This window comes from Protopterus annectens, chromosome 13.part0 (assembly GCF_019279795.1).
Source record: "Protopterus annectens isolate FY-2018-M chromosome 13.part0, PAN1.0, whole genome shotgun sequence".
Lineage (NCBI taxonomy): Eukaryota > Metazoa > Chordata > Ceratodontiformes > Protopteridae > Protopterus > Protopterus annectens.
Genome location: NC_056747.1, coordinates 1,116,141,171 through 1,116,157,573, shown reverse-complemented (window position 1 = coordinate 1,116,157,573; position 16,403 = coordinate 1,116,141,171). Strand labels below are relative to the sequence as shown.

The following is a 16,403-nucleotide window of genomic DNA, read 5'->3' as shown; positions in this document are numbered from 1 at the left end:
GTATTTCTTGTGGGAAACAGATACCTCATAGAGATTATCATACCTTGTGTATACCTTGCTTAGGGCCTGAGCACGACGTTGTTGGCTGTCGCTCTTGTGCTAGATTTAACAAACGCACTATTAAGAGAAGATTAGATTGTGCCAGGTTAGTTTTTGGGAAGCGTTGTAATTACAACATGCCGTCGGATGCTCCGACGCCTGCTTCGTCAAAAAAGCGCAAGGACAAAGCAGCGAAGCCTAGGGTGGAAGAACCGTCTGTCCCGGACGTCGGTTCTTTGGAGGGCTCGGTGGAGCCGGTGGTTCTACCAGAAGTTCCTTTGGATTCTCAGGGTGAGACTTTACTGTTACAAGATGTGTCCTCTCAGGAGGTAGGCCAGGCTGAAGGGGCTTCTCAGGTAGCTGTTCTCCCCTCCCTTCCTAAGGTGGTTAGGCCCTCCACTTCTGTTTCCAAGGCTCCTTCTAGAGGTAGGCCAGGGTTAACTTCAGTGGGGGTGTCCCCTAGTTCTTCTGGGTCTCTGCCTAAGAAACATATGCTTAAAATGGCAGAAGATTTGATTACTATGATTAGAGGTTCTTTACCCCCCCCTGATAAGAGGCCTAGGGTGGAACCTGAGCTTGAAAGTTTTGAGCAGTGTTCGGAGGCTTCTGAGTCTTCGGCTGAAGACTTGCAGGAGTATCCTCCTTATTCTGATTCTGATGTAGATGACTCTACACCTTCGGCTTCTCCTCCTGAGGATTTTTCTTTTTCAGAGACCCTTCATTCCATGAGGGAGCATTTTAAATGGGAAGGTCAAGATTTCTCTGATTCTAGGAAAAGGCTTAGGGAATTTTTGTTTCTACCCCAGCATAGGCCTTTAGCTATACCTCCTGTTCTGGATGTGGTAGAGGATGTTTTTGCAGAGGCTTCCCTGAACCCTGATTCTTTGCCTCCTGCCCCAGTTAAACCGGACAGGTATTATAGGGTGCCTGAAGCTCATAAGTATCTTTTTAAGAGTCCCAGGGCAGACCCAGAAACTGTTTGTCAGGGCCCTAAAGGTGTTAAGGCCTCTGTTGTTAAAAATCCTGTTCCTTCTGATAAAGAGGCAAGGGCTTTGGATAGATGGGGGAAAAAGGTGTATACTTCTTCCACTTTAGCCATGAGGGCTTTGAATTGCCAGTTTCACATGTTGAAATACCAAAATTATCTCCTTTCACAATTGAAGTCTAAGGTAGATGCTCTGGCGGAAGGTATTGAGTGTAAAGAGTTGCAGGATTTAGTTCATGTTTCTGAACAGGTGGGTAAGCATTCCTTGCAATGTGGTTTTGATGCTGTACAGGCCTCTTCGAGGGTGGCAGCCACTGGTTCTGTTCTTCGCAGGCACGCCTGGCTCAGGGATCAGAATTTAGCTGAACATGTAAAGACAAGGATTTTAGATGCTCCTTTACAATCTGATGTGTTATTTGGTGCGCCTGTGGATGCAGTTTTAAAGAAAATGGAGGACAAGGCTAAGTCTATGCAGACTGTTAAAGATTTTTTGCAGGTTCAGCCTCCAAAGTTTAGTAGAAATTGGCCTACTAAGGGGTGGACTTATCCTTCTTATGATTCTCAGTCTAGGGGTAGATCTAGACGTGGTAGGGGCAGAGCTCAAGGTTCTTTTAGGCCTAGAGCAGGCAGTTCGCCTGCCCAGTCTTCTGGTGAGGGCAGGGGTCAGTCCTTTCGTAAGCAGACCCAATGACTTGCCTTTTCAGCTGCCAGAGCCTTCTCGTCTGGCAGCACCTTTGGGAGGAAGGCTGGCACTTTTCAAAGAAAACTGGAGTGTTATTACCCAAGACAGATGGGTATTGGATATCGTTCACCACGGTTACAGGTTTTATTTCCATACCTTGCCTCCTTTCAAAGGCATGCCAGACATTCCTCCTCTACAAAGAAAAGAGGCTCACAAGCAAATTTCTCTGTTGCTCCAGATAGGGGCCATTCAGCCGGTTCCTGTGCCAGAAAGGGGCCTAGGATTTTATTCTCGCCTGTTCCTAGTACCAAAAAGGGGAACACGTGGAGACCAATTTTGGATTTGTCTATCCTCAACACTTATTTGGACATTCCCAAGTTCAAAATGTTGACGTTACAACAGCTTTTACCTCTGCTGGGCAAAGATCACTGGATGGTAACTTTAGATCTCAAGGAGGCTTACCTTCATGTGCCTATCAGGCTCAGTTGCAGGAAGTATCTGCGTTTCCGAGCTGGAAATTCCCATTATCAGTTCTCTGCATTGCCCTTTGGCTTATCTACTGCGCCCAGAGTATTCACAAAAGTTCTGGCTCCAGTTGTAGCTTTTTTCAGGCTAAAAGGAATACAAATCTATCCTTACTTGGACGACTGTCTGATTCTGGCTCAAGAAAAGGACGAGCTTCTTCAGCATCTGGAATATGTGATAGCAGTGCTAAGATGCCTGGGGTATTCTGTGAACGAAATAAAGTCCAGTCTAGTACCCTCTCAAGACATGTGCTTTCTGGGTGTGAGACTGAATACAGCAGCCCAGATGGCCATTTTAACCCCGGACAAACAAAAGAGTCTATCCCTTTACTTCCATCAACTATCTCATCAGTCCGTGCTGACTGCAAGGACAGTCCTTCAAGCATTAGGGTTCATGGCATCTTGTATTCTGGTGCTTCCCAATGCCAAACTGCATATGAGGAAGCTACAATGGTATCTCAAAAATGTATGGACACAGCACTGCCAGGATCTGGACACTGTCATTCAAATAATACCTTGCATTCAAAAGGAATTTTTGTGGTGGGCTCAGGAATGTCACCTAAACAAGGGACTCTCTGTGACCCGGCCAGAGGCGAGTCAGATTCTAACGACAGATGCCTCAGACATAGCTTGGGGAGCTCATCTGAATGGAAAGTGGATACAAGACAAGTGGCCTGCCAGACTACAGCATCTACATATCAACATGAAGGAGATGTTAGCAGTCCAGTTTGCATTGATGGCTTTCAAGGAGTTACTTCTTCCAGGGCAGGTGTTGATTCTAACAGACAACACAACTGTCATGTGGTACATCAACAAGCAAGGGGTAACACATTCTTATCCTCTATGCAGGCAAGCAATGATTTTGTGGGAGACTGCGCTCAGCTTGCAGCTTACTCTTCAGGCAAGGTTTCTGCCAGGAGCACAGAACTCCTTAGCAGATGTGTTAAGCAGGCAAATCATGGATCCCCACGAGTGGAAACTGGATCTTCATGTATTTCAAAATTGACAGTGTCATGGGGAACTCCAGACATAGATCTGTTCGCTTCTCCACTAAACCACCAGCTGCCAAAGTTTTGCACGAAAAGTTATCATCACACAGCTTGGAAAGTGGATGCTCTTTCGTTCAGTTGGGAAAATCTTCATGTGTATGCCTTTCCTCCTCTGCCTCTCCTCCCAAAGGTACTCCTAAAGGTCAGACAAGACAAGCCAAGGATGATTTTGATAGCTCCAGATTGGCCTCGGCAACACTGGTACCCATTACTGAGGAATCTGGTAAGAAAGCCTCCATGGCCTTTACCTTTGATTCCACACCTTTTGTCTCAGAGGGACGGTCATCTGCTCAATGTCAAGCTTCACTCTCTTCATCTAACAGCCTGGCATATTCTGTTTTGAACCACAGCAGGTCTCAACTTCCTCAACAAGTTTTGAATGTGATTATGGAAGCCAGAAGACCTAGTACACGTAAAGTGTATGCAGAAAAATGGAAGAGATTTTTATTTTGGAGTGCAGCAAAGGATTTGGATGTTTCTGAGCCTAATTTGAGTGTGGCTCTTCAATATCTTACTGAGCTATTGGACAAAGGTTTGTCTTTCTCTTCCATTAAGATTCATGCTGCAGCAATTTCAGCTCACTATGATTGTGACCCACCATTGTTTTCTCATCCTTTGTTCAAGCAATTTCTTAGAGGGCAAAGAATATAAGACCCCCACGAAGAGCTCCTACTCCTGCTTGGGACCTCAATTTTGTGTTGGAGAAACTTACTCTACAACCTTTTGAGCCTCTTGGCTACTGCTGAGTTGAAATACTTGTCATGGAAGACTGCTTTTTGTTGGCCATTACTTCTGCAAGAAGGGTTTCTGAATTGCAGGCCCTTATGGCGGTGGAGCCTTTTTGATTTTTTATAAGGATAGGGGATCATTACGTACTAAACCTTCATTTATGCCTAAGGTGGTTTCTAGTGTGGCTTTAAACCAAACTATTCATTTGCCTACTTTTTATGCAGATCCTCAAAATAGGGGGGAAAAGATTTTGCACACTTTAGATGTACACAGGCAGTTGCGTTATTATTTAAGCAGGACTAGGATTTTAGGCAGTCTCAGCAGTTGTTTGTTTCTTTTGCTTTGAGTTCTCAGGGCAAGCCTGTGTCAAAACAAACTATATCTAAGTGGATTGGGTTTTGCATTGCATTCTGTTACTCCCATCATGGCAAAGAGATTCCAGCTGGGATTAGGCCTCATTCCACTAGGGCTACTGCCACTTCAACAGCATTTCTAAGGTGGGTGGCAACTAAGGATATTTTGGAGGCAGCTACTTGGAGTTCAGTGCATACTTTCTCCAAGCATTACCACCTTCCTCTCTATTCTAAGTCCAGGGCTGGTTTTGCCACTGCTGTGTTGCAGGGCATTTTGGCAGCTCCTGCTTCATTATAGTTTAGCCATCCTCCCTTACCTCTGCTTTGGGATTCTACCCAAGTGTTAGGACTGCAGCAATGTGAGATGAAGAACATAGTACAGTTTTGTACCTACCATAAATGTAGATGTTCAAGATCCACATTGCTGCAGTCCAATGTTCCCTCCCTCCTTCCCCTCTGTGTTTAGGGGTGGTTGTGTGGGTGAGGTTCTATTTTTTGTACATTTGTATATATTGTACATATTTTAGGTACAGGAGTGTTTTTGTGTTTTTTGGTTTTGGCCTTATTTCTTTAGGGTCTTCTGACATCTGGGGCAAGAAAAGACTGAGGATATGACGTCGGTCATGCGCATTTGTACCCTGACGTCCTGATGTCAGACAAATGCGCCTTGACCGACGTCAGCCTTATACTTTGGTATTCGGGCCGACTGGGACAGCGGACTACCCCAAGTGTTAGGACTGCAGCAATGTGGATCTTCGAACATCTACATTTATGGTAGGTACAAAACTGTACTTTTTAGATGTAATGTTTTCTTAAAATCACCAAGTCTATGCACCCACATTGAGCACTGGATCACTACCAGAATGGAAATCACACTGTTTCATAGGTTCATAGGTAGGTATTAGGCTATCGGCCCTGGGGCCTATATAAGCCTAGCCAAAAAAATTCCCTGGCTTTCGCCACCCGAGAAAGTTATTTTCCTACATCCCTGTCTAGCAGAGCCACAGAAGTGATCCCCAAGGTGAATTTTCTATTTCCCATCCAATTGTTGAGATTTTTCTTAAAGAGGGCTAATGAGGAGCTTTGCTTGTCATGAATGGGTAGTCTGTTCCAGAGCATGGGAAGTCTCTGTGACAGGGATTTTTCCCTCCAGCATGTTCTGTTTATTGTGGTAGCAAGGTTTAGATCCCTGGAGCGTGTGGCTCGGTGGGATTGGGGTTTCTTTAAGTGTAGCTTGTCCAACAGATCTGGGTTTGACATTGCTTTGTAAGTTGGGCAGAGGTCACTTCTGACTAGGTGATAAGCGACAGAGTAGAGCTGGAGTTTTTTGAGACCATCTGCATATGGCATCTGTTTGAAGCCACTAATTCTCTTAGTAAGGTATTTCTGTGGCCTTTCTAGTTGTAGATGTCTTGCGAGGTACATGCCAAACGGGGCGTTGTACCGTATAATGGGTCTGATGAGGGATAGGAACAATGACCTCTTTTTTTCTGCAGGTGAGCCTCTCTGTGATGAGGTGTGACACGTAGAAGGATTTCCTGACTACTGTGGCGATGTGATTATCAACGGAGAGACCACTGTCCACCTGTGTCCCAAGGTCTCATCACACTTTCAGTGTTTAGTAGGCTACCGCCTATGTGGTAGTTCATGGGTACAGATACAACTTTTATAAATATTAATTATAGACAGATTAGCTTCATAAGTAAGTTTTCACATTACTGACTTTAAGGAGCAGCTGTACCTCTCATCTTCAAAGAAGTAACTTGTGTATTGGAATAAAGGCTCTGCAGGTAGCTGACCCATTGTAGATAATAGTAATTAAGTCTCTGCAGAATTTTAGTTAAGTTAGTCAGTGCTAATGTCCTGTTAGCTGGCTTGTGTTTATGAACAGAATAAGTGAATATGGAAGAGCAATGCTAAACCACAATAGTAAAATTTTAGTGCTAGGCCTAAATTATAGCATCAGAAAAGTATGAAGTTAGTCGTAAGTCAAACTTTTGAGGCATTAAACGGTTAGAGTCTGTTTTGCTGAGTTAGCAAATGCACCGAGGTTATGGGCTTTTGATACATTTTTTTCCTGGTGTAATTGAATAAATGTTTAAAAGTTTGCACTTTGTCTTGCTGTTCTTTGAGCTAGAATCTTTAATGACTGTTTGCTGGCTACTGTGATTAATGTGAGTATTTTATTAATGAGTCAGCCCAAAGGTATAACAGTAGTTTTATGTTCTTAAGTTTAAAAAAAATAGAATAATAATTGTTTTTTGTCTTACTTTTTTCTGGCATAAAATTATGAAAGCAAATGTCTTATTTTTTTTACCAGAGGTGTACGGCGGATAAGGTAAGTAGCCTGTCTGGCGTCTACATCATGGCACACAGCGCAGGTCGTGATGTAAAGAAGCTGCAGTAGTAAAGTGCTTGTTTGCCCATTTGCTTTGTTTGGCTGGTTATGAGTGGATTAAAAATAAATCTCGAGCATAGTGTGATTAGTTGTAAGAAGTTAATTTTCTTTGCAACCAGTCCTTTTCACAGCTTACTGATTCCAGATTGTAGCTCTTGCATTTTTTTCTTTAATAGCAGGTTGGTTTATAAGTCTTGCTCATCAAATTCTTGGCATCTTAAAACAGCAGTATTTGTCAGGTGGCAAAGAGTCTGTCATAACTTTTTTCTTTGTTAGTAATATACAAGATTTTAATGTACATCTGAGTTGATTTTCACTCTTCACATTTATTTATTTTTTGAGTTTCTCAGAAGTTTTGGAACCGGTATAGTTTGTGACTCAAGTCTGAAAATGTGCCCTTCACTAGACCAATATCGTTTCAAAGAGGTACAGCAAACATAACTTTTCTGGCTTAATGTGCATTAGTTTAGTTAAATTGAAATGACATTTTTCATCATCTTTTCTCATGAAATTGCTCGTAGCTGTGTTTCTTGACAGTATTGCTGTCACATGGTTTGGATATTTTTTCAGTGGGGTAAAGTACTTCTGCATGCATTTATGTGGGTTTGTGTATGTGTGTGTGTGTGTGTGTGTGTGTGTGTGTGTGTGTACATATACATACATATATATATATATATATATATTGATATATATAGATATATATAGATATATAGATATATATGTGTATATATATATATATATATATATATATATATATATATATATATATATACATATATATATATATATATATATATATATAGATATATAGATATATATGTGTGTATATATATGTTTATAGATATAGAGATTAGGTTCGCTTCAAAAGACTGAAAGCCCAAAAATCTCAAATTTCAAAAGACTTGAGACCAAAACCTGAAAGTTCAGAAGACTGAATCTCAGAATACTAAAAACATACAGGATACCAAAACTTGCTTATATTCCAGCAGAAGTAGATACAGAAACAAATACAAGACAAACCATATTACTTTTCTCCAAGTATAAACAGAGGGTAAGACCCCCCCCTGCACCCCCATGTGGGGGGCTGCGCCCACCACACACCCCCTGATACTTAAATATATCAACGCCGCGATTGCACTTCACTACACCAACATGAGTTATGTTGGGTCTATATTAGAACATCGAAGTTTTACAACTTAGGATGTTCTAATATCGACCTCTGTTTGAACGCTGAAAATAGCGAAGCTGCGGAACACCAAATTTCTTCCTAGGGAAGGAATTTGGTTGGCCGTTCCTGTGGCTTCGCTATGTTCAGCACTGTGGTGGAAAGTTACGGGTCGGGATCAGGTAAGTGTGCGATTGTGTGGACGTGAGGGTAGGGCAACGGGGTAGGTGAGTTAGGGCGTGGGCCAGGTAGGTATGCAATTGGACGTGAGGGTTAGGGCGGGGTAGGTGAGTTAGGGTTAGGGCGTGGGTGAGGGGTGTGTGCGATAGTGACGGACCTTAGGGTTAGGGTTTGGGTTAAGGTAAGTGGATAGCTAGTGGTGTGTGTACAGTTAATGTAGGGTTAGATGTAGGATTTTAGGTGTATGTGTGTGGATTGCTGTTTGTTTGGTGTGTTTGTGTTGTGTGTATTTGTGTCGGAACAGCGATTTTTTTTCCCTTGGAAAACATTCGCTGTTCTGCATGTTCCATGTTGTCAGCATTCGCTGATTAGGGGTTGATATTAGAACATTTGACGTTTCTAATATAGACCCAGTTATGTTGTAGTATAGCAAGTTAGAAGGGAACATGACTAAGGTAACAACAGGCAGTCATGAAACACACATAGTATGTTTACCATTTTGTTCTGTGGAGTGCAATCTCGGAGCTGATATATTTAAGTAGCGGGGGTGTGTGGGACTTGAAGTGGTAAACAGTTCATCTTGTATTTGTTTCTGTATGTAGTTGTGCTGGAATATAATAAGTGTGTGTGTGTGTGTGTGTGTGTGTGTGTGTGTGTATATGTATATATATGTATGTATATATATATATATATATATATATGTATGTATATATATATATATATATATATATATATATGTATATATATATATATATATATATATATATATATATATACATACACACACACTGTGTATATATGTATGTATACACACACATACATACATAAACGCATATATACATTAGAAATGTATACATTGTATAATATATGCACACAGTTATGTGCGTGTATGTTAAAAGTGGGTGCGCTTGAATGTAGGTTTAGTGATAGGATGCAGCTTGGAAGTGGATGACATGATGGCAATGAACAGCCTGAATATCCTATGTGTCCAGGAGTTGAGATAGGACAGTGCAGCCATGTCATTTGGCTGTTGTCCAGATCCTATGACTCAGGGGGAGGACAGACTAGACATGGTGTGGGAATTATGGTGAGTGTCTTCTGAAGACTTCAGTGCATTTTGTTTGTTTTGATGTAAACTGAGAGACTCAATATCTGAAATTCATATGAAGTAAGTTGTCTTCTTCCCTGGAACTGATCAAGAAGTGAGCTTATGTTAGACAAATTTGACCTAAATATTACTATACTCTATGCTTCTTTTGTTTAGGACTTGACACATTTTTGACAAACACTGCAAGACTCAAGTTTATGCTCAAGACAGCTAGTGAGAGATGTTTAAAAGGAATTTCTTCCTCTTTGACTGCAAAATTTTTGAAGTCTGAGAAATACATGAAAAAGAGTTCTGAACATTAAATAATGTAGCAGTAAGCAAATCCTGCACAAGGACTTCATAGTTTGTGCATTTTTCACTTAAGGCCTGAGCACAATAAAGAGAGCTTAGTCTCTCTGTGGTTTATGCTGAAAACTCTTAGAAAGGAGTATTCCCTGCAAACCTCTTTAAACTGGAAAAGACTATGATTCAAAACCTTGACTTGCACTACCATGCTGTCTTCTGGTTCATCCATGGTAACATGTAGGAACCCCCCCCCCCAAAAGGAATGATTAGATAAACGTTCTAAGGAGAAGTCACCTCAGTCTCATCATTAGTCTCTACCATCCTTGTTTTGTTCAAGGATGTAGGTCTCTGGGAGATGACTTTGCAGCCACTTGTCCTGGTGTCTCAGTGATTTGATGCTTCTCTGAGGCCTTGCGCTATGATTGCAGATCAAGGCATTCCCCATTGAGCCTAAAGTCCGCATTTAGAATTTGGAGCAGACCTTCTGCTTTGGGTGCCTGTGGATGAGGTATGTTTCCTTGTCTCAGAAGGGGAAAATGGAGTAGCTACTATTGTGGTTAGGGAAAACATAGTGTTGATACATGGAGGTTCAGGAATCCCAGCCTTAGTCTGTGGTCTCCGTGGTGACAACCGCACTGAAGAGGATTCAGAAGTTGAAACATAATTGTGCTAGTCCCCACTTGTCTGGTCCTTGGACGTCTTCGTGGTTCAGGTTATTCCAGTGAATCCTGCAGCCAAAGTTTTGAATAAACCTCAGTTTCTGAAGTAGCCTATGCAGAAAGAAAGAGGGAACCCCCTGCAGAGAAGGATGATTGCTCCCCAGACAGTAAGATGGAAGACTTGGACTTGTCACAAATTTCTATTCCGTGGTCATGATGGACACCGTGTCCTCTTTTTCACTTCCGTGGTCATGATGGACACCATGTCCTCTTTTTCACACACACAGGAAATTTTGTTTGGAACCCTTCTTGGTAGAGAGCACTTCCTATGCCCAGCAAAAGAGCTGCACAGTGAAGGCATTTTTCTTCTTATTGGCTATGGATGTCTCCAAAACTGTGGCAGTTCTTATAGTCTTGGGAATTGTACAGGGTGTGTTCTTATTAGCTTCCAAGAACTATACCCCAGCCCCCTGCCGGCAAGAAGCTTCCTAGGTTATGTGTACTGCAATGGATCCAGCAGTGGCATCTGTAGATGAAAGGAGGGGGGGGGGGACTGGTGCCTTCTCCAAGTATGCTTCCCATTATTAAGGAAATCAGAGTGCTGGACCATTTTCGGAAGAAAGTGTATATAACTTGCCACTCTCGTCTTCAGAGCTATTAGTTAAAAACATGTTAAAGTTTCTTATTGCTGTCCTAGGCCAGATAAGCTTTGACTGATGTCTGGTGAGGCTCTGAGGGCAGAATTAGACCTCACCCAGGCAGTTAGGTACATAAGCACTCCAAGGATGATTGTAATGCTGTGGATGCAACATCCTGGGTGCTAGCTATGTGGGGTTAGTGATCAGGAGACATGCCTCGTTAAGGCTACGGCCCCTGCTGGAGGATGTTAAAATGCAGCTTTTTAATGCAGCTTTGGATAAGGATCTGCTCTTCGGGAACCCCTGGAATAAAGCATTCAAAAAAAAAAAAAAAAGCGGGGATTGTGCTGGCAAAAAAGCGGCTGATGTTCTTTGTGTTTCACTGGCTCAGCTGGGCCGAATACCAGAGGCTTAGTATTTCTGCGTCGGTTGCTGTCGTTTCAGAACTGACGTCAGGTCGTCAGTAGTATAAAGTAAGGCAGCCGATGCCATTACATCAGTCTTTCTTGCCGCAGAGCCCGAAGCAGAAGCAGTTCGCACAAGTGCCGGTCGACCGCTACCGGAGTTTCATCTTCCGAATTGAAGCTGAAGTCTTCTAAATCTAAGTACCCCGTTGGGGATCCTTTTTTCTTGCACTAACTGATGTCAGAAAAAGTTAATTGTCTTGCCTGTGGAAAGCAAATACCACACTGAGACTTTCATTCTTACTGCGTCACTTATTTAGGCCCAGACCACGACGTCCCCAGCTGTCGCTTTTGTGCTTTGTTCAACGCCAGAACTATACGTCGTCGGGCCCTTATTGTAACTAGATATTTTCGCTAACAGTTCTCTAATTCCGATATGGCTTCGGTAAGCCATCCGAAAGCAGATCTTCCAAAAAAAGTAAAGACGAAGACAGAGACAAGACCGCACAGGTCCAAACCTACACATGACACTTCTGTTAAGGTAGTCGTCAGTTCTCCGGTCCTCAGTGAGGTGCTTTCGCAGCCCCTGATGCCCAATTCTCTGGATTCGCAGGCTGCTACCAAGGCCTTTTCAGAGTCCGGTATGCCGCAAAACTCTTCGACTAAGGATCCTGCGGTTGTCTCCCCCTTGGATGGGTCTGGAACCGCTGAACAGGCATTGGCTTCTGATGAAGTACTTCACACTACCGATTCTTGACACAAACCGATGACTTCTTTCACGTCTACTGTTCTTTCGATAACTACAGAGTTTCTAAGGCCCAGGGTACAAACCACACCCAAGAAACAGACGACCCAATCTCATGCTCCTGCTTCCTTGCCTCAGTCTCAAATGCTTAAAATGATGGAAGACCTTATCATGCTGATCAGGGGAAGCCAAGCTACCCCTTCCAAAAGAAAGAGATCTGTCCCTAGTAGTTTTGTCTGAACAGGAGTCTGATGACTGATGCATCTAAATATGAAGACATGCAACCCTTCTCTGCTTATGAGGTTTCCGATACAGGGGACTCCATTCCTTCAGCCCCCCCCCCCCCGAGGACTTTTCCTTTGGGGAAACCCTTCATACCTTAAGGGAGCATTTCCGTCAGGACTACCCTCCGTCTAAAAAGAGACTTGGGGGGGGGGGGGGATTCTTGGATCTTACACAGCACAGACCCCTGGCCATTCCCCAGTCCTGGATGTTGTGGAGGATGTTTTCCTGGAGTCCAGTTTGACTCCTGACACCCTCCCTCTTCCACCCAGAAAACCAGACCGCTATTACAGAGTACCTGACTCACACATATTTCTTTTTAAAAATCCGACTGTTGTCCCTGAGGTAATTTCTCAAGGGCCTAAAGGAATTAAAGCAACCTCTGCTAAGAATCCCACCCCCTCAGATAGGGATTCCCGAGCACTAGACAGGTTGGGTAAAAAAATATAAACCTCTGCTAATCTTGCTATCGGAGCACTAAATTGTCAGTTCCATATGCTAAAATTTCAGCAACATACCCTGGAACTCCTCAAACAAAAAGGGTCTTCCTTTCCTGCTTGTGCAGAATCTAAAGAGTTAACAAGAGTTACTGCATTCTGCAAGTCAAGTAACTAAACACACACCTTGCACTGTGGGTTTGACGCCATAGAAGCTTCTTGCAGGGCAGCAGTCACCGGTTCTGTCCTTAGAAGACATGCATGGCTTAAGGAACAGCCCTTGCCAGACCATGTTAAATCTAAATTGTTGGATGCATACTTGCACAAAGACAACTTATTTGGCACTAACGCAGAAGAGGTCTTTAAAAAGATGGAAGAGAAAGCTAAATCTATGCAGACAGTTCATACAGATACAGCCACCCAAGTTCAACAGGCATTGCTTCTCCAAGCACTGGTCCTTTCCTGCCCCCACCAGGTCAATTCAGCCCAGACCCCGTGGAAGCAGACCCCCCCCCCCCCCCAGACAGCAGCTACAGGGAATGCAGAGATCAAAACAGTGGAATTCCTCCACTTCAAAAACAGGAATTTCTAAGACACCCCCTCATGGTAAGAACTCCCAATGACTCTCCTCCCTATCCCTTCTCTCTGCCCACCTTCACTTACCCCTAGGAGGAAAACTCTCCTTTCATGCAAGCACCTGGGCCACCATTACCAACGACCACAGGGTCCTCAACATAGTGTCCCAGGATACAAATTTTGTTTCCACATCCTTCAAACTCCAAAAGGGTTCCCAGATCTACCTCTAAACCAGTGGGCAGATGCGCAAATGCAAGTCCTTTCCCTGCTCTCTCTGAGGGCAATAGACCACGTTCCTACAAAACAAAAAGGCCAAGGTTTCTACTCCAGACTTTTTCTGATACCCAGAAGAGAGGGCACCTGGCGCCCTTTCCTCAATCGATCTATTCTAAACACTTTCCTGGTGATACCAAAATTCAAAATGCTCACCCTCCAGCAGCTGCTACCCATGCTCTCCAAGGATGCTTGGCTAGCCACCGTAGATCTAAAAGAGGCCTACCTCCACATTCCTATCAGGGAATCATGCAGGAAATATCTGCGTTTCCGGGCAGGATCTCTGCACTTTCATTTTTTTGCACTTCCCTTTGGCTTATCTACTGCTCCCAGAGTTTTCACAAAATGTCAAGCTCTGTCCATTGCCTTTTGCAGACCAAGGAATGTATGTAATATAATATATGCATCCCCAATTGCAGACCCTCAATTTGGCAGCTTGGCTTATTCCCTAACGAATGAGCAAATCTGCCAACCTCAGTAAACAGGCTCTAGATGTTATACGTGAGGCCAGATGCCCTAGCACTAGAAAGTCTTATGCTGACAAATGGAAAAGGTTCTGCAGCTAGATTCAGGCTAAGGGAGCCGATACAGCACAGGCCTCCCTCCCTCTCATCCTGGATTACTTAGCTGACCTGCTAAACAGTGGTATCTCTTTTTCCTGTATTAAAATTCATGCCTCTGCTATCTCTGCTCATTTCCCTACTGAGCAGCCCCTTTTCTCACACCCTCTGATCAAACAATTCCTAAGAGGGGCTAGCAACTTGAGGCCACCCATAAGAGCACCACCCCAGTTTGGGACCTTAGCTTTGTATTGGAAAAGCTCACCCTGCCCTCCTTCGAACCAGCATTTTCAGCAGAGCTAAAATTTATCTCCAGGAAGACGGCTTTCCTTCTGGCCATCACTTCAGCCAGAAGGGTCTCCGAGCTACAAGCACTCATGGCTGTAGAGCCCTTCATCATCTTCCATGCTGACAGGGTTTCCTTCAGGACTAAGCCATCCTTCATGCCCAAAGTGGTTTCCAGTGTGGCTCTCAACCAATCCATTCATTTGCCAACCTTTTTCCCTAACCCACAGAACAAGGGGAAAGGATCCTGCACTCTCTAGATGTACACAGACAGCTCAGATTCTATCTAGACAGGATTAAATCCTTCAGAAAGTCTGATCAATTGCTGGCTAGTTTTGCTGCAGGGCAGAGGGCAAAGCTATCTCCAAACAAACAATTTCCAAATGGATAGCACACTGCATCCATTTCTGTTGCAAGCAACACAGAAAACCTCTCCCTGAGAGGGTCAGAACTCACTCTACCAGAGCAGCCTCCACCTCTGCAGCATTCCTCAGAGGAATCCCCACCTGGGACATCTTGGAGGCTGCCACCTGGACATCTGTTCACACTTTCACCAACTGCCTATCTTCTCCAAATCCAGAGCAGGGTTTGCCTCTGCAGTCTTGCAGGGCATCCTAGCCAGCCCCTAGTTTCCTTGACTGCCTCCACCCTTTTCCTCAGCTTTCGGAATCAACCCAAATGTGATGACTGCAACAGTGAAACATGAGGAACGTAGTACAGTTGTGTACACTTACCATAAATGTAGATGTTCGAGTGTATTCACTGTTGCAGTCCTGGTTTCCCTCCCTCCATCCCCCTCTTCTTTCTTCTCTCTCCTTAACAAGGGACATGTTGGTATTTACTTTCTCATGGTGGGGTTCTTCCACCAGAACCTGGGTCCTACTTGGTGGCCCCTGATAGGACAAGAAAAACTGATGTAATGGCGTCGGCTGCCTTACTTTATACTACTGATGACCTGACGTCAGTCCTGAAGCAACAGCAACCAATGCAGAAATACTAAGCCTCTGGTTTTCATGCCGGCCTAGGGCTACCTTGGCAGGGATAACCCAAATGTGATGACTGCAACAGTGAATGCACTTGAACATCTATATTTATGGTAAGTGTACACAACTGCACTTGTTACTCCCCCATGTCTAGATATGATAGAAATTGCCCATCTAAGTGTGGGTCCTATTGCTGGAGGCAAGGAAAGATAAGCAAACTAAGAATAATAAGTGTCAATATAAGAAAAAAATGGCAGGGAAGCTACATTTGGAAGCTTGATGGCTTTCAGAACCTTTTCCTTTCAGTGGAACAGTAACAAGTATGTAATTTTCCACCCCTCGGACTCCAGGGGTAGCAAGAGTAGCAGCCCAGTGAATAAGAAGGTTGTAAATCATCTCAAACGGTAGTTGAGTGATGCTAGTGTTTCAAAGTTAGACAGCTCAGAAGAAACCAGAAATGTCAGGTGGGAAAGTGCTAAAGACCAGGTTCCATCCTTCTTCAAGATTTTTATTTATTTATTTATTTATTTGTTTTTTTTTTTGTTGTTTTTTTTTTTTTTTTTTTTTGCAGATAGAAGTTCTAGACCCCAAAATAGGACCATGCCAGTAGATTCTAGAATAATTCTTTCTAGTGCTTAGAAGGAGACGGTCTGTAGAGGTCCATTCTAGACCTGTCAATCTTAAAACTTATGCACTGTTCGAAAATTCAGGATGCTGACATTTCAAGCCTTCATACCACTCATTTTGCCTCAGGCTGTGAGAGTTACTATGGACCTCAAGGATACCTGCTTACATAGCCCCATTCACAGGTGCCACATTTGCTTTCTCATTGAGAGGAGGCTGCCATTATTAGTTTATCTCCTTGCCATTTGTATCCACTACTGCATCCAGAGTTTTTACAGAGTGCCTAATTCAAGTAGTTTGCCTGTCTCTGGATGAATGCCTCATTCAGGCACAGTCCCATAAAGAGGGGAGGTAGAAAGGATCTTACCTTTTTCTGTGGATTATTTTCAAAACCTGGGGATGTTCGTGTGTAACTGTTGTAGTTATAACAATATGGATTA

At 43.4% G+C, this 16,403-nt stretch overlaps 1 protein-coding gene across 7 annotated transcripts in view; it reads left to right on the top strand.

The window, feature by feature from the left end:
* Positions 1-16,403, top strand: part of GPATCH8 (G-patch domain containing 8) — a 984,951-nt gene that overhangs the window by 334,529 nt on the left and 634,019 nt on the right. Inside the window, exon 1 of one of the 7 annotated variants that reach the window (XM_044055090.1) lies at positions 7,163-7,185. The exons of the other annotated variants lie outside the window; for them this stretch is intronic. The gene's annotated coding sequence lies outside the window, so the exon portion shown is untranslated. Of the gene's footprint in view, positions 1-7,162; positions 7,186-16,403 lie in introns of those variants that run through there. 7 annotated transcript variants of the gene reach the window in all.